The following is an 18,919-nucleotide window of genomic DNA, read 5'->3' as shown; positions in this document are numbered from 1 at the left end:
TTCTCGCTAGTGTACATTTTATCGAGGATATATGTTTTTAATATATGTAGATTTTTAATATAGTTCAGGGAGCAAAGATCAAGTCCTTGGAAAATGAAAAGTTCCGATCTTTTAGAATATTGCCGGGCACAGATATTAAAAATTTTAAGTCAAGCAAGCAGAATGGAATGTTTTATACAGTTCGTGATGGTTACCTTCGAAAAAGTCTCTATTCGAATCAAGTAATAGGCCCATCGTATCACACATTCGGAACGCTCTATTCGTATGAAACTACTGAAAAATGATATACCAGTCTCAAGACGCACCCCTCGACCAAAAAAGAAAAACATTCACCCTGACTCTTCGCATCGTATTTATACGATAATATTACATAAACCTCAGCATATCAATCTGGTTCCCGCCCCCTCTCAATAGTACCATTACCTGATACACTATCGCGTCCCGCCAGCACCGTCGTTACAAAACTACTCGGCTCTATCCAGGTGGTGTAACCAACACGCTAAAACTAGCGGCCAATGGGCCAGCCGCCACGATCGCGTCCACGTAGCACGTATAATCACGATCGAAATTATTGCCGTCTAATAACCGGAGTGCAGCGCATTTGTTCGCGGTCAGGGGTGGCAGCGGGGCCGAATGCAAAATTAGAAAGTACAAAGTTTATCGAAGTGCGGGGTGGATAACGAGTGGTTTGATTCTCAGAGGAACGGTAGAAGGGAGGGGTGGTAGGAACGGACGAAAGGGGAATAGAAACGTTGCTTCGTAGAAACAACGGCGAACCGGACAGTCGGAATGGCCGTGGTTTCTAGGGAGGGGAAATGCGTGATGAAAAGTTATAATACGGGGCTAATCGATGGTCGCAGCGGCTAGCTCGACCCCTCGAGACGTGAAAAACGCTACTCGCTGAGAAAAGGACAGAGGATAAAGGGACAAAGTTGAAAGAGAGAGAGAGAAAGTGAGACTGTTATCGAACGACGTGTCGCAAGACCATTCGCCCGACGCAATGCCAGCCGCCCCCAGGTTTTATACGTGGGCGCCGGGCCCGACCCACTAATGGTATTAATTATGCAGGTAATTAACATTCGAGCGGCCCTCGCGGATATCATTTCACGGCGACTCCCCCTCCGACCATCAATCTAAACGTGTCAGCCGGCCCGACACGATGTCGCGCGCGGCTCTTGTCGAATTGCGTGGATCGTGATCGCTCGGTCGCATAGTACTACGAGATGCCAGGCACGCGCGACGCCCGGCGTCGACCGTGGACACGCGGCTCGCCCTCGCGTCGCTCCATTCATATTGTTTTTCACTGGACAGGTGGGGGGATAGGGTGCTCAGTGGCCTTGAAAGGGCGATCAAGGTGACGACGATGCTGATCCGATACTGTTCGCGTTGTATACGGTTTCTTGGAGGACTATGGACTTTTTAAAACGTTGGCGCTTCATTTTTCACCTATATGACAGTTGAGTCCCCGCTTGTGAAGTAGATAGTGATGTGAAATTAAGAAAATATGTCCTATCAATGGTTCGGAGAAATAGACAAATTTTTGTTCAAAAAATTTGGACCGATTTCAATGATTTTTCAATATATTGTCAAGGACATAACATTGAGTAGTTTTGCGGAGAGATGGGCAAATTCATTATCTAGATAAACAGTTTCGAATAACGAAAAAAGCAATTATTTAATTCATGAACTGTTTAAAGGTCAGGATGACGATTTCAGATACTGCTGTTTCTCACTATATATTATTCGAATAAAATTCTGCCCATCTCTGGTTTTGCGAAGGTTTTCGTTGGGGGTCACCGTTTGTGAGAAAGTTATTACCAAAGAAAGTTTAGATATATAATTATTTGTAAGTTCGGACTTTACGACTATACGTTCATCGTCGGTAGTTCCATTGTTAACGAAGATTCTTCACGTAATCATGATCCTTCACTTTTGTGCACGTCTAATATTTCACAGGAACTTCCGATCTTACAAGCCATCTAACAGACGCAGACTTTGTCCGCGAATCGCCGCCAGACGGCCGACAATATGCCACGCGAGCTGTGCTCTAAGCCGCAGAGATCGCCTCATGAATATTCACCTGACCGCCGAGTTAGTCGGCCAGGCGTCGCCTCGAGACGTGTCCCTCCTCGACGTGGTCCTCACGCTCCTGTCTGGCCTGGTGCTTAACCGGAGAATTCGGAAACTTCCGACGAATGACATAATAGTCGACACGTCGAAGTTCCGAGTTAAGGGGGCCTCGTCGATTGATTCGTTTTGGGAGTAGCTCGTTCTTCTCACCCCCTTGGTTCAATGTCCTCTAACTTTAAGTACTTCTGCGTCTTCTTCGTTATCCTCGTCACACATATCACCGACTCATTCCACTTGTTCGTATTTTCCGTGAAACTTGCATCCACGATTAGTAAGGACTAAAGCTACGTCCCCATTATACCGATCGGCAAAACGTAGATGCAAGTTTCGCGAAAAAAACGAATAAGTGGAATGAGTCGGTGATATGTAAGACGAGGATAACGAACAAGACGCAGAAGTACCTAAAGTTAGAGGACATTGAACCAAGGGGGTGGGAAGGACGAACTTCTGAACGAAATCCCATCCATAAAAACAATATACCTCAAGCACCGAAATTACGCGGGCACAGGTAGCGAACGAAGTAACACGATTAAATTTTGATTTACGCCCGATATCGATCACCAGGTAAACCAACCTCTTCTGCTCCCGCAATTAATTTCCGTTGCAACAGAAGCGTCTCCCGATAATTATGCGTTATTCCAGCAGCTCAGATTCCCTTGTTTTCCACGGAAAGGTATCTGCCTACCTACTCCTCCGTTATATTTCCGTAACAACAGGGTCGAAAATAATCTGCACCGCAGGAGAATTTAAATCAAACTCCTATCAGGCGTTCGGTAGGTCGAATCTGCGACAATTATTCCCGACTAATCAAGTAACGATTAAACCCCCCCTGTGTTCTCAGTTATTCATGGAACCAAACAGCTCTACCCGGTGATCGAACGCCCGCGAGCGTCTAGCCCCGGCTAAAGCAATTAACGTCGGCTTATTACCGGTTGGCCGCGAAATGCTGCTTCCCAAACGAGAATCGCGTTAAAACGCGACAATTCTTGCTCTAGTCGGAGAAGAAAGATAGCGACACGGAAACGGAACTCTTCGGTGTGGTTCCATTAGGTGGGGACCCGCGACAATACGATACAGCGACGGCCTTTGAATATGGAACAGCGTCCCTTTATGAAATTCGAATCCCCAACGGACACACCTGGAACTCCCGAATACGTAATACCTCCAAGCAACTCGGCGTAATTAGTTGTTAGTTCGCGAAGCCCGCGCGCTTTCATTGTCGTCGATAACTTTAATCACGTCGACCCGGCCCCGTGCAGTCCGTTCTCCTTCGCGTCTGACACCGTGTCGGCGATGCTATCAAAAGTGCCTGGCGAATAGTATCCGTTTAGTGGTGGCCTGACAGAAAGCAGTTGTCTGGTCTGCGAACACGTGTGCCCTTGAAGGGGATGGGGACGTAGATGCATAGGCCGTCGCGTATCGCATTTCCTTGCACGAGGAGCGCATCTTGTGTTTTATGCAAATCGCTGGTGATATAGGGCTCGATGAACGAGGGTTGCTCGAGGGTATAAGTCAATGGGCTGTTTAAGGATTTGTCCGCAGAATAAATTGAGAAACGGTAGATTTGTATGGAAAATCAGTTTTTTTTAGGAAACTATTATTCTGATTATAATGAAGAATATAGAGACGCGTAGATAGTGATCTGGTAATCGATCTTGTCGTAGAGGTTCGGGGGAACGGATCATTCGTTCTCGATAGAACAAGACAAATAGGAAGGGACCAGGGGGTCCGTTAACCCTCGAGGGTTACTAGAATAGCCCATAACAGCCCTTGATGGCCCTTCGAGACCAATAGGAGGGCCTCTGTGGTTCGATTCTATGACAGTTAGAAGGACAGTACCTACCTAGTAATTTATTTGATTCGCATTGTAAATAATACTGATGATGATTAACGACTAACTTCATATGAACTAGACTCGTGTTACGAATGTATATACCGTATTGCGACAGAAGGCAAGTGGATGCTGCGAGACATTATTTAATAAACTATTAGATCGTTAAAAGTTTTACCCATCCCCCTAACTAAGCCACATGGGTACGAACCTGTGGGAGAATTCGTCCGTTATGATATAGAGGTGTTGGGTCATGGCTTTGTGTACAACAGAATCGTGCTCAGTCGACATAATAGGATTCGGTTTCAGTAAGCGGAAATTTCGGATAGTTGGTGGTCATACGAAATTTGCATACCTGGCCAGAATATTCGCAGAATTTATGTTAATAATATAATTCGTTGCGCATGGGTCGGGGCGGTTAAGTATACCGACGCGTAGCAGGCTTGTTTAATGTACGGGGTGAGAAAATAATCCGTAATATTCCATGTTTCGCAACCGTTGAGTAGTAAACACCTTAATGCTTTTGAAGGATAATTCTCATTATTTCTTAATTTCAATTTGTATATCACCAGCAGCCAGATTCGAGCCACCGAGTATTCTCCATCGTGGAATGTCTACACTTTGTACACGATCTTTTTCGGTCGACTACAATGCTCCGTCTGGCTGGCTCGTTATCCAACGGTGGAAATACATCTTTATCTCCAGCTTTTCTTTGCCGAGTACAAAGAACCGCGAGAAATGTTCACGGTCTCGGGGCGCGAGTGGCCCCGGGTGTTTGTAATGCCGTTATTCGAATGCAATAATGCGGCTCGAACAGTCGTCTGCGCCACGGAGCCGAGCCGCGCGCTCACGCGTCTCCATTCGTTCGTGTGAAAATACACGAAGCACTCCGATCAATTTCCCGGAAAGTTCAACGATTTTCCGGGCGAATCGATACCCGTCTCGCGACGCTGTCCCCTTCGCTATAATTGATCGTTTCTCACATTGAAACAGCGTTCTTTCCCTGTACATTTTCTCGACGCTCTGTTCTTTGCTTCATAAAGGAAACCGCTTTTGGTACGGCCTTCGATCCTGTATTGGTAAGCCGGTTTTGCATCCCCCGGGAAATTAAATAGAAGGGTATCAATTTACTCCGCCTCATTAACTGTGGCTCGACCGAGGGTATCATTATCGGTGAATTAGGATCATATGCATTTTGATGGTGGGATGAAGCGTCTTTGATGCCTTTTCTTCGTCCATTCGATGGTAAATTGGAGTTTTCCCACATTTTAAATATACCACATTTTTATGTCTTTCAGTGTTGATAAGAAAAATCGCTAAAATATTTACCTAGGATATTTCTATCTAGAAATAACTAACTATTTAGAAAAGAGGACAAACTTGACAAGTGAAAGCTTCTCGGTCCGATACCAGGTTAACTTTTGTTCCTCATAAATCATTACTGAACCTGCTGTCGACTAATAAACGAATCTGTTAACAACGAGGATCTAATACACTCTCCAAGTTCCTCCCACAGTTTGTATCACGCCGATGATCTGTACCTGGCGTTGCCTTCTCGAGTTCGCTTCACTGCGCAAAATTGTAACCGACCGCGCGCCGCCTCTGCCCGTCTCGTCGCAACGCTATAACCAGTTCCTGAGATGCACGGTCCAGAATAATTTCGCTTAAGTAGATTACATCCTGCGCCGGTTTTGCCAGGCTGCGCCGTTAAACAGCAGCCTCGTAGGTGCATACAACAGCCCTGTTTCTAAACGCGTGCGTCCCTAAATCACGCGTGCAGGTTCAATTATTCGTCGCGGTCGACGATGGGCTCATGCCAGGCGTGTCCCAGTTTCACACAATTTACGGGTAAAAAAGCTACGACACAGAGTAACGAAGAGTGGCGCGAATATTAATTCGAAGAAGCGAGAAAAGAATGAAACAACGATACTTCCTTTTGTTACGATGTTCGTCGAAGGAGTTTAGCGCTTTTGTGCTCCGCGTCTTAGTTCAGCCAGCGAACCGACACGACTGGAGCCTTAAGCCGCCGGTTACGCATTCAGGCACAATTGAACGAGCGTTACCGGTGTTCTTTTCTCTTAGACCCTTCGCCGTTAATGTCCTGTACAGAGTTTTCCCGGAATAAAGCAACGGGGGTATCAGAGGAGAAACTTCTTTCTCACGGAGTATCGTTTTCGAGAAGACCGAATTTAAAGATTCATCAAGCCACCGTTTAAAGTTTCCATAGAATTTCGAAAGTTTCCCCAGTGAAACGATTAAAGAACAATTCCAAACAGATTGTAGGTATACTTGGACTCTCTGCTACACCTCCATCGATCCGTATTTCCGACGAACTAATTTGTAGTCGCAAAATGAACCCACAAATTGACCAGACGGAGAAAAAAAAAAGAATCACCCGTAAACCTCCCGCCGCGTAACAAATCGCCGATAAATTTCTTATCGTCGTGGAGGATTCAGAAACACCGGCAAAAAACACCGACAGGAGTTTTTTCTCACCCCTCCGTTCCTGACAGTGACCAGCCCTGTGTGGTTTATCAAGCCACGTTTTTTTTCCTCTCCCGTCCGCCAACAGGTTCGTAGCTGGCTGCCTTCGAGATATCGACGAATCACGATCCCGTAAATCGACGCGAGTTTTTCTCGATGCCACGCTTCCGGTCCCTCGACAGAAGAGAAAAAAAACGAACCAAGCCACCGTATCCCCTTTCACGAACCTCTCTATCGTTACATTTTTTAACACTGGCGTCGTTATAGGTATTTTCCTAGCTATCCGTTTCTACCGTGGCTCGCGGCATTCAATTCGACGGTATTTTATCGAGGAGCGACCCGCTCTCTCTCGTTCCACCGCGAAAATATTCAACCGGCCGAACCGCATCCCCCGGCAATTCTATTTATCCCGTCCCACATTCACGCAGTTCGCCATTTTTCCAGACGCTATGCGAGCTGAACGCGAGGAAACGTCGATACCGCCCGTTTCATTTCTTAAATAATGATCGCGTGCACGCTTTTGTACTGGATCTGGGTTGGCTTAGGGAGCCGGGAAACATTTTATTTGTGAAAATATCTTGGTAGATTGGGGATAAATATGTTAAAGAAGAAACTCTGTTAACCCTCGGACGACGTTCCAGTAGGGCTCGGGAGATTTTGAATGTGGACAGAAATGTATACTGTATTTTTGTTAAATATAGAACTGTAAAGATCAAATAGTGGTACATGTTTTATGAAAATACTACTCACAGTATTGGAGATGAATTTTAAGAAATTACCTTATACAGGATTTTTTTAAAAACTTATTTTCTAAATATCACAACTTTAGCTTTACTGGATTTAGAGATACGGTTATCCTATGAAGAAACAACTTAGCTCTTTTTCACCCCTATAAGGGTTGAATTTCGAATCTTCATATCTCCAGCTTTAGCGACTCATTATGGCATATTGAAATTTAAAAAAAAATTAGACCCCCTTGTACCCAACAGTAATTGATCGATAAGTGTTCGAGAGCTTCTTGGCACTGAGTGGTCAGACGTCATCCTCACCACTGAGCCCTTGACTAGTTCCACGGGGAACCCTCCAGTGGTAGGGATAACGTCTAAGCAAGCACTCAGTGCCCAGGAGTTCTCGAACACTGATCGATGATTTACTGTAATATCCATATTTCACGTTTCTAGTTACAGAGGGTCGGGGTTGACATTAATGAGTGATGCATTCAGTTGTTTTACATATATACACCAGTGTCGTTTTGGAGTTGAAAGGGATTCGTCGTTAAAACGGAAATTTTCTGTCCCGAATTCGTCAGAAGGCGTTGCCAACATACACGGCCGGTCGATATATTCTGTTCATGAATAAGTGGCAAATTGTGGCCGACTATAACCGAGTTATTTCCCTGTTAGAATACACTCGCGCCGATATACGACGTCGTAAATGCAGTTTACGAGACATACTCGATGCTACATCTCGAGTAGCTGGTTAATTATCCGAGTCACATAGGATCAACGAACGAACACTGTTGTTAATTATCCCCGCACTGTTGAATATTAGCAATTTCGTTCCTTTTAAAGATTCGAGTCCTTTAGCGATCGTGAATTAACGCAACACCGGGTTACTCACCGACAACGATGTCCGTCGAATGCAAATCGTTCCTTTGAGGGAACGCTATAGTAATTCGACGTTAGCCCGGAATACCAGATTTCATCAGAATCTGAAGACGGTCCCTTGCCGCTGCTCTGCATTTCCCGCTTGTTATCCGTCTCTCTATGCGCCTCTGCCCCGGAGCCTCCGAATTATTGACCGCCAATCAGTCTTTTACCCGGTCAGCTGAGCAGCGCGCGTGTTCAGAGGCTGATGAAGCTAGCCTGCGCACCGCTGACGAACATTGGAATAACATTTCATACGGACACGTCTTGTAACCGGAAGCTGAATAGTATACAGATGAGGGATGTCCATCGCAGACGATTTCAAGGAAACAGAATATGATAAAACGATGGAAATTGTTCGTTGAAAAGCTTGAATCTTTGAATTCCTTTTGATTCCTCCGATAGTCGCATATTAATTCACGACTGAACTTCCTCGATCAACCGATAGCACGATCACGACCAACGAAGGGGGACCAAGGGGACACGAGTTTCGAGATCATTTCCAGGACGATTTCTGAGGCGCAACGATTTGATCGAGAGCGATAACCCCTACGGGATTCGAAACTCCAAGTTCGGTCGAGACGTCAACCGGGCGCGGATGTTAATTAAACGGAGCTTGATAGGGTTACATCGGCGAAGTTTCATTTGCATTTCCTCGCTAGACTCCCGAAGGCTTCTTCTCTAAATGTTTGCAGCCTTCGGATTGCCTATACTTTTTACACTCCCGTCTGCCCTTCTCGCCCCCCCCCCCGCGCCAGCAACGATACCCAATTTGCTCTCGGTTCCCAATGATCGTGAAACGGAGCATCGATTCTGATTGAAACTTTCGCAACTCTAATGCTCCTTTAATGCCTGGACACACTTTAATTACTTTATTACCGTATATTAATTCCATTCGAACCATTATCATCACCTGGAAAGCCTGTTTAGCCCACCTCCAAACGAGTGAAATAAATCGCCTCCAAAGTGTTCAAAGAACGGATAACTACCGATGTTCCGAAGAAGTTTCAGCGGAGGACCGTAAACCGACTTATGACGAAACTTCCGAAAGAGGATTTATTACAATGCAAGGCGACGATGCGACTAATGAAATATCAAACTTCGATAAACAGTTCGATCGGGAGAATCCACTTCGAAGCCTCTTTAAACGACCTCGTATCTCTAGGCGAATTGAATGTACACCTCGAGGAACCGGACGGAGGAAATAAAATTGGTTACTCGGGCCGCTCGGGCGTGTATTCGTCACGGTGTCGTTTCCCTCGGACAATAAATGTAACATCGAGCCCCATCGTTCGGTGGAACGGGTGTGCATCATCGTCCTGCGAGGCCGTATCAACGGAGACTTCGTTGCGAAGTAAACACGTCGTTTCACGGACCCTGTAGTGTATTCACGTCGCGACAGTACTACGCGAACCTTTAAGTCCAACGTCGTAAAATCGATCGATCGATCGACGTCTAGAAAATCGGTACAAAATCTGATCCTGGTCTCGCCGCGCATCAATGATCCCCGAGCCCTGTTGAAAGTATCGATTTCGCGAGCGACCGTGGAATGGATGGATTTTGTGAGGCTGTAATATCAGCTGCCACGGCTATCTTGATCCACTCCACAAAAAGGACGAGTCTCCTCTGGTATCCAATTTCCAATTTCTGTAAATGGCGATCGGCCACGGATAACGCGGTCCGTGCATACCTGCCTCTCGTCGTATAACCTCAACCTCGTTTTTTCGGTTGTGTTTATGGAATCTGAATCTTCCCTGAAGCGTGTGTTCGCGCGTAGAAAGAATCGGGGTTACGCTTTCCTTCGAATCTGTTAACGACACAATAAATAGGGGGACCCGACAATTCCTCTCAACGATCGATTCATTGAATGACATGATTTATTGAACTCGGAGCATTTCATTTGGGAAGTAGAAATCTTCTATCTGTATGGAATGTTCAGATTATTCTGAAAAAAATAAAAAGAAATCGGCATGGGAAGAAATAGTGATGATTAGACTGCGGATGTTTATGCAAATATAGATTTTTGAGGGTTTAATTCACAGGAATTAGAGTCAAACAAAAATCTGTTTTCTTTATTTACTATTCTACCAGGTTCTAAAGAAAATCTAGTTATGATATTTAGCAGCGAAGAAATTTTACAAGAAGGAAAGAAACAGTTGAACAAGTGACTTCAATTTCTTTAAACATAGAAGTATAAATATGTAAACATACATACATCGTCATAGAATTAGAAAATTTCGTAAATACTATGATATTAATCGAGAGTCGTTCAATCGACTAGTCACAAGTGGAAACAAGGCCTTGCCGTCGATCGTCAAATCGTCGAACAGAAATGTGTGTCTGGTCGTTCCACCAAAGTTTGCGTCTCGTTATAAATTCGTGATTCACCGCTGCTTGTTTAAAAATGAACGACCGTTCCGCCAGAACTGCCACAAACAGGAGGGTTGGAAGAATATCTAGATGAAGCGCCATTAACCCACGCCTGTTTCATTCCCTACAGTTAAATCGCAAAACTCTTTTTTTCGACAAGGTAGAGGGTCCAGAACCCTCTGCGAAGAAAGTCACGTTGGGTAAATTCTCAGGCCGGGGGCATCGTAAACCGTAATGAGAAAAATAAGAATGTAGAGCATGGCCGGTCTCGCAAGGTCGCCCATTAACCCTTAACTGCTAACTCCTTCTTGCCGCGATACTTTCGTCCTGGACGAAATGTGAACTCTACCCCCGCATCGCTTTACGCTTCCGACTCCCTGGTACAACCGCTGTTTTACTTGTAACACATTTTAGAATCTTAATTTTAATTTACCTGTCTCGCTATAGTGTACCGTCGAAGTATCGATACTTTTACTCATAACTTGTATCGATATCTATAATACTTAGTAACGCATCAAAAGTATGGACAGCTACTTGTAGTTGTTATTGAAATAAACAAACCAGAAATCGGTAAACACCGGAAATTGCTTCCGAGCGAACGAACAAAATCCCGCGAACGACGTCGATTTATCGCAACGATTTCGGGCACGATCAAATTGGCCGTGCCTCCCGTGCCTGTTACTCTGCGGGACTTTTGATCCCTGTCACGGAAGAAGAAGCATCCACTTGCTGGGCTAGGGTCCTGTAGATTCACCGCGGGTGTGTACGATGCGCGAGGATCATCGAAGAAGGCGGAAGAGATCGCGTTCCGCATGAGAACACCGCGGCCGCACACACGCTTGGGGCTCTCCTTTCCGTGCGGAGGGCGAAAAGATCAAAGAAGCCACCGGTCCGCGGGTTCAGGGCATAGAGAAGGGAGGGAACGGGAGAGAGATAGAGGTTCATATAATTTACTTTTCGCTTCGACGGATTTCAATAGTATCGGAAATCTAGGTATCCCTCCGTTTCACCCCCCAAGTCCCTGTTCCACTCCCTGGGTCCGCTCGCTGACGTCTGCCGGCGGTAATGACGTGGATCCACAAAGGCACGAAATTAGTTTCGAACGAGATTCGATTCTTACGCGAAACGACAGGGAAAAAGACGCGTGGAAAGAGAGAGACAGTTTGAGGGGAGGGCCTGCCGGAAGCCACAACGAACCCAACCCCTCCGTGACGCGGATATGCAACCCCCTAACGTCACGGGCGAAACCGGCACCGGGGCTGATCAAAGATGATGGAATAAGAAAAACGAAGTTATAGGGGGAGGGATTGACGTTAAGGAGAAACAATCTTGACTGGTTGACGCGGAGCTTGATTTTTCCCATGACGGATGATCCTACAGAATGGCCGGAACACGTGTGGAACACACAGCTTGCACAGGTATCCCTGACACGTTCACCGGTCTGGTAAATATTATATGAAAGTGTGGGGGGGCATTTGATCTGGAGGATTCAAGGAAAGATATTTTTGTATTCTTCGGGGGTTCCGATATTTTGACCGATAGAAAATAGAGGTAGCTTTCGTGAAGTTTGAATAATGTATGAATCTATCGTAAGTGTTCTATAGTTAGTTGAACGCTGTTTCGTTTAGCGCTCTTTTTCTAGGAATGCATCCTGAACGTTAAATGAGGTCTTACTATAAAATTATTTTATAGTTGATACTAATACTTCTGCTAGCTGTCGATACGTAGATCCTATTGGATCCCCAGTGCATTTATTAATATTGATGGAAAAGATAATCGAATGACGATTGACACGCCCCAATCCAGAAAGTCAAGTAGCCTGCAAATACGAGTGAGAGACAGGTCCAACCAATGGTCACCTCGGGTCACGCTGCAAGGTCGATTTGGAAATTATTCACGCACTAGCCAGGAGAGCCGACGTTCGACACGGAGGACATAACCCAATATTTATACAATTAAACCAGCGACTGGGGCCGAGAGACTCCCCACTTCCACGACGGAATTTCGTTAGGCCAATCGGAGCATGAAACCGTTCGCAGCCTAACCCTCCGTCAAAATGGCCCCTACTACCCGGAGCAAAGATGGCGAACATCCCCCCCGCCGCCCCCGACGTCTGGCTAATTTTTGACGAAAATTACGCGCGCAGACCCGGCCCATCGACCCCCGAATTCACTCGAAGGTCGAGGGGTTGCACGCCATTTTGCCGTTCTTTAATTGGAAGACTTCGGTTCCGGCGAGTTTGTCGAATCTCTCAATTGGTTCTTTTCTCGACGAAAATTCTCGCAAATGAAAATCAATCCGACGAGTCTCTACGTTCCTTTTTCAAACGCAATTCAAATCAATTGAATTAAATTCTCGACCAATTCCAGAATAGCGAGAATAACTTATAAACGTTGACAGTTCCAGACATTAAATGTTAAGTTCCAAATATATACGTTGATATACTTAACGATAGGTCAACACTATGTGCGATAGCACGACAGTGGAACGTATGTACATCGGCGAGGGCCTTCCCTATTTCAGTCAGGAGAGTACGAAACGATCTACGAGCCCAAAATTATGGAGCTGTGAGGCTCAAACGTTCTATTTATCCCCGGCCGTAATAATGAACTCAGCATCGCCAAACTGTGATAGGGGTAGGGGAACCACGGGGTCATCGGTGACACCTGTTCCGGCGAGCGTAATTCAGGGGACAGGTGGTGGACATTCGCGCGTCTCTTTTATACTGTACATATATACGAGTAGAGTTATATATGTATACGAGGAGAGGATTGGAAGCAGCGAGAAGGAGTGACGAAAAGCGACGACGGCGTTGTTGAATAGAGCCGCACCTCCTACCCACCTGTTCCACCGGTCAACAAACTCGTTTCGCGTTCTCAAACTCCTTCTGCCGCGTGGACTTCAGCCCGCCGTTTAAACGCTAGCCATGAAACTGCAATCGAAGGATTAAAGGGTATTCTACTCTGGCGTCCGCGGAATCTCTTGTCCCGCGAACAACCATCGCGGAAGAGACAATGAACAACGGTTATTCGCCATAATGCGAATCAACAAGTGGATCGAGTGTGATTTTAATTCGATATCCTTCTGCCGCGATAACTGTCTCTCTCTCGTTATACGACACTCTCTGACGGAAAGTTTATGAATAGACTGCGGACTTTATGCATTTGTAGAATGTTCAGTCGTCTAAAATTCAATTCATTAAAATCATTCGGACAATTTATTCGGGTTTGCTTTCTTGATTTATTGCTATTTTATTCTATTTGGGGGATAATTCCTATTAGAATAAAAGGGAAAAAATATGTACATGTTTAGATATATCGGACGAATAATAAAATAAACGAAACATGTAACTGGAGAATATGACAGAGAAAAATAAAATGGTAATTACAAAATTCTATGAACTTGAAAGATTGAACTTACTGGAACTCTTAACAGGGTAAATGTACGTTCAGTTGCGTCCAGTTTCGAGAAATTGAACCAAAAAAATCTGTATTTGCATAAAAGTCCGCAGTCTATCTATGAAACAGAACGTACGGAATTATTGGAAATCTCTTGATACTCGTATGATTTGCTAATTACATTCTGTTATCACTAAATGGAGGATGTTATGAATATATAATATTGAATATTATATAACTATTTTTTACAACTATCAATACATTCTTCTTTAATGTTAACGAAATATTATCGAGGGTCTTACGCGAATTCAGTAATAACCAGACAGCGGATGATAAGCATTTATAACATACATGACTATATAAAATACTGGTAAAGCTAACATCAGTGCTAATACATTTTCTGTCCTTTTCATGACAAAATAAAATCTTTAATAAATGGATGAAAATTCAAACTTCACATCTGCCTTTACAAATCCCTTCAAAAAATATTATTTTGCACGAAGTTCCGCTGTCCAGTAATAACCTTTTCCCTTCAAATAAATGCTTCCATAGAACGAACATAGGTAGCAAAGCGGGTGATCAAATTAGTAGAGCCACCTGCATAAAATGACGATTTCACGATTTTAACTGTACTTTCCATAAAACCATAAGCTAACTTTAATTTTTCGTTTGTTTCAACTAGACAATTATTAATTAAACATTACCTCCAGTAAAAGTCTTGATATTAAAGTAAAAGTAAAAATATACTTTTCGCACTGTAGCTCTAATAATTCGATCAACCACTGTATAATCTGTTTCTTCTGACATAAAATAACCGTGAAGAGGGTAGTCCGAAGAAACATTCTACGTGTTACCGTATCCCCGACAAAGAAACAGGATTCAAGCGATACTTTTTGAAGACCTGAGGGTTCGTTGTTCACGAACCCCTTTGGGAATAACAGCCCCATCGGGCGGGTATCCACGGGGTGTAATCGTACTGGGCGGGCAATTGTGCCGGACGAGCAAACACTCGTGAACACTCTGGAATCCATTAATAAGACGCGCGCGGTACGCAAAATGCGTGCAAAATGAGAGGACCCCGTGAACGTGGACGGAAAATAGCGACTGCAGAAAGAGAGGGACGCGAGTGAATGACTATTTGCAGACTCGTTGCGGACCCGCGTATATATTGACCTCTACCGCCAGAGTCTGCAGAACGGGGGAAAGCTTAAAGTTCGGAATTATGGCGAACCCCGTTTGAAAACGGCGAGAAGAACCTCAAAGTCGAAGCCCGTTGGTCACCTTGTTTTTCAAGCTAATTGCAAGTTCCTTTTCCTTTCTACTTTTCTATGACTTTCATTAGTTGTCCAGTCTGATTTGTGTCGGGATAATGCTTCGAGTTTAGTAGAATTATTATACATTGCAGGGTGCTCTTGTACGGTTTTTAAAGATATTGTAATATACTACGGTACACACTATTTTTCATCGTTGATTAATGTTCACATGGTACCAGACACCTCGGCGGTTTGTTCATCCCTCAGAGTCCCCATCGTGCGAGTGCATCCCGTCCGATATGCGTTTAACTTGATATTTCAGGAAAATCTTCCTTGAGAATTTATTCTCCGTGAGAAAACGCAGCCGGTAGGGCAGCCACCGGACCGCAAGAGGGATCACGACGTAGTGTTTGTTACCTTCAATTCGGGATCGAGAAAATCCAAGAAAGAAAACAGATCATATCGCTGAGGAAACTTTTCCCGTATATCTATCATTCTTCGATTAACGGTTCGGTCAAACATTCCCTGCTGTTCTAACTTTAAAAGAAAATCCGTCGTCGCTATCATTCCCAGAAATATTAACAGATTACTCTATCGATCAGGCGAGAATCAATGTAATAATTCGACGAAAAACTTTCCTCGGACTTCATCGCGAAACTTTAAAATCCTGTAATATAGCTACAATATCACCCCTGTTGCTCGGAAAGTTCTACGCACAAAGTATGCTGGATATTTCAATTTTCTTTTTTTTCTTCCCTCCCACGACGGGAAAACCTACCCTCCGAGGATTTCCATTGCAAACGTGACGTTCATCGTCCGGGGGTGGATTCAGTCGGCGATTAAAGCCACTTCGTTATTTTTCTTCCGGATGAAAAGAATTTCCGACGGGGGTAGGAGGACGATGTTGTTTTAACGAGCCAATGGAACGCCCTAATCCCTCGTCTGTGGTTCTTTGAATAATTAAAACAGAAAATGTTAACATCGTCCGAGGGCAAAGGGTGTTTTCCCAGTTCCGAGAATATACACTCGTGGATGGATGATGCGACGGCGAAACACGCGAGGTATACTTGGGGTTTCCTCTTCGCGTAAAGAACTTCTCGTTAGGAGAAGCTGGTTTCTTAGTCGAAAAAAGAATTAATTTACTCCCACGTGTAAGTTCCTCGGCTTTTCCAAAACCGCCGTTCGTGAATTTCTGTTGCCGTGTTGCCAGCGGTGGCAATAGTATTACAGTGAAATTTTAATGCCAGAGTTTACAAGGTTTCGGGTGCGGTTTTGCGCCACTGGGTTGTCACTGTTGGTTTTACCACGGGCCACCGGTACCTTCGTCCTTAAAATTCCTTTTTTTAATTTAATGGGCCAACTGGCTTATCCCTGTTAGGACAGTTTATAATTTTACTGCGGTACTTCAGGCGTCTTAGCTTGCTTCGTAAAAGTGTTGGTGATGCTGTCGTATTAAACTAGAACAGAAATATCACCGTCCATAAGTTTTCCATTGAGGAACCTGAGTTGACTTTACGTCGAGCAAGAACTACCAAACTTTTTCAGAGCGGTAGTGAAGTTGTGATAATTTTGTAGATAACGCGATTCGAAATTATTACCGGACCGTTGAGAAATCCCGAACAAGCAATATCTGGCATAAGGAAACGGCGAACCATGTTCGACGTCGATAGCAATGGCTTTCCCGATTTCCCTTCCGCATAAGTAGACGCAGACAGAACCGTCGACCCTCACTTGTTGTTCTAGCCTACATCTGGAGAGCATCCAATCTCAAATCTCTCGAATATCAATTGTCTCTTTCGCTGAAGCGTAACATCTGGATCCCTTTAATAGCACTTCAAAACACCGACGATTGTTTGTTCGACGCCGTGTCGACCCGAGCGATATACGAGGGAAACATGACTTATCGTGTTTAGATTCCTGAACACGGGAGCTCCTCGACATCTTCGCCCTTCGTTTCATAAGATTTCTGATATTTCTGAGCAACGTGTCTGTACTTCTCTGAACTTCTTGGACCCTTGAACTCTCGATTATCGTCCATATTTCGATATTTATAACTTCTTGAACTCTCGAAACTCTACACTCTACAGATTCCTTGGACACTACAAACTCTTTGGAGTGTACATAATATACAGGGCGAGTCAATAAGAACTACTCTTTAAAATAAGTTGTTACCTATTGGTTGTATCAGAAAACGTTTCAATGAATTATGCAGCATTTTAAGGGACGCGTCGTGAAGGTTACCTTGATGTCTCAAAAAAAAAATAAGATACGAAAAAGTGAAATTGTAACCTTAAAACGTTTTTTGATACAACAGAATCAGAAGTTGAAATTTCGACTGAAATTGTAGTACCTGTCGCTTCGACAGTTCGAGAAAGAATGAAGCAGACTCAAATCAAAAGTAGAATTACCGTTCAACAGTATAGGTTAAACTCGATTTTCCTAAATTCCTGAAAGCGTGCTTTTCACCGTGCTCCACGCGTTAAAGCGAATAGCCTGTTAAGAGGACAGTTATTAAGAGAACGCCAGAAACGGTCTATTCGTCGAATCTTGAAAAGCCTGGCTAACCAACGTCTGTGCGGCACTGGGCGATCTTTGAAATTCAACTTTCAACTCAATTTCCCCGAAGCCAGTTTCCCCAAGTGTTGTTCCGTTTCCGCGAGGGAACTTCCGTAGTCATTACCGACGGGGACCCGGGGTGCCATCGACTTCAAACAGGAACTGAACCATGCCACGATGCCAATCCCCCACCTCTTTGCGTTATTATGGCTGGATAAAACTAGTCCGAAATCTAAGACCGTGAACAATTCGCTATTGTCGATCGACTGCGGAAGCACCACAGTTTCCTGCGCGAGATACCATTTCCTTTCGACTATTTCTACTGTTGCTGTTCACTACCACTGGCGTCTACTGTGTACTTCGATCTCTGAATCGACCAAGTTATCCAAACGTACCAAACACGTAAAAAACAGTTATTTCATTTGAGTATATATTATCTTGTTTTATCTTTAAAAATATTGCGGGTTCCCCATGGAAAAAAGCTTCGAGTGCAAAGGGGTAAGGCAGAAGTACAGCCTTACTAAGAAGTCCAGTAGTAGATCCAGGCCGAAACACTCCCTTTCCTCTTCTTCCCTTTCACGCCTCTCTTTACAACCATGATAATACGGTTACTTGTTCCCGATTACCATATTCTCGAAGTTTCGACAACTTTCGAAAGAATCACCAAAGGATCAGAAATTCGATAATGAATACATTCCTCGGATTATCTGTCGCGAACCACCAATAATTCAGCTCGTTTTCTCTGATCCTCCAGGGAGCAACAATCTTTCGCAAATTATACAACGAAAGGTCCTGGAGTTCCTGGCTGATCTCGGAGAATGCATCGAAGAATCCGTTCGACTACGTCTTCGCGAGAACGAACGAATAGTTCGTCAACACAGGACGGGAATGGGGCCCCGTGTTCCTCTCGTCGGTGGAACTATGCCGGGAAAAATGCCTCCCGAGACCCGTAAGCCGTCCTCCGCGAAGATTCGATCGCGTGGAATCGTTCGCGTGCACACCATTGTTCGTCGAAGTTATTTCGGTACACGGTCCTCGGGAGCTCTTGAACGGTTCGAGAGCCTCGTGCCAACTGTTTGTCCAGCGAGGCGCCGTATGGATATCTTGGCGACTGAATACGGGCATAAATTCGCGCGGAAACGACCGCCAAAGAAAATAATCCGGCCAACATCACTGCTCCCCCCTCCTGGCTCGACCATTCGGAGCCTTTTACCGAGCCACCAGGTGCGTCGCGTCCCCCCCCCCCCCCCC

This window comes from Dufourea novaeangliae, unplaced genomic scaffold (assembly GCF_001272555.1).
Source record: "Dufourea novaeangliae isolate 0120121106 unplaced genomic scaffold, ASM127255v1 scaffold228, whole genome shotgun sequence".
NCBI lineage: Eukaryota > Metazoa > Arthropoda > Insecta > Hymenoptera > Halictidae > Dufourea > Dufourea novaeangliae.
Note: the sequence above shows the minus strand (reverse complement) of the source record.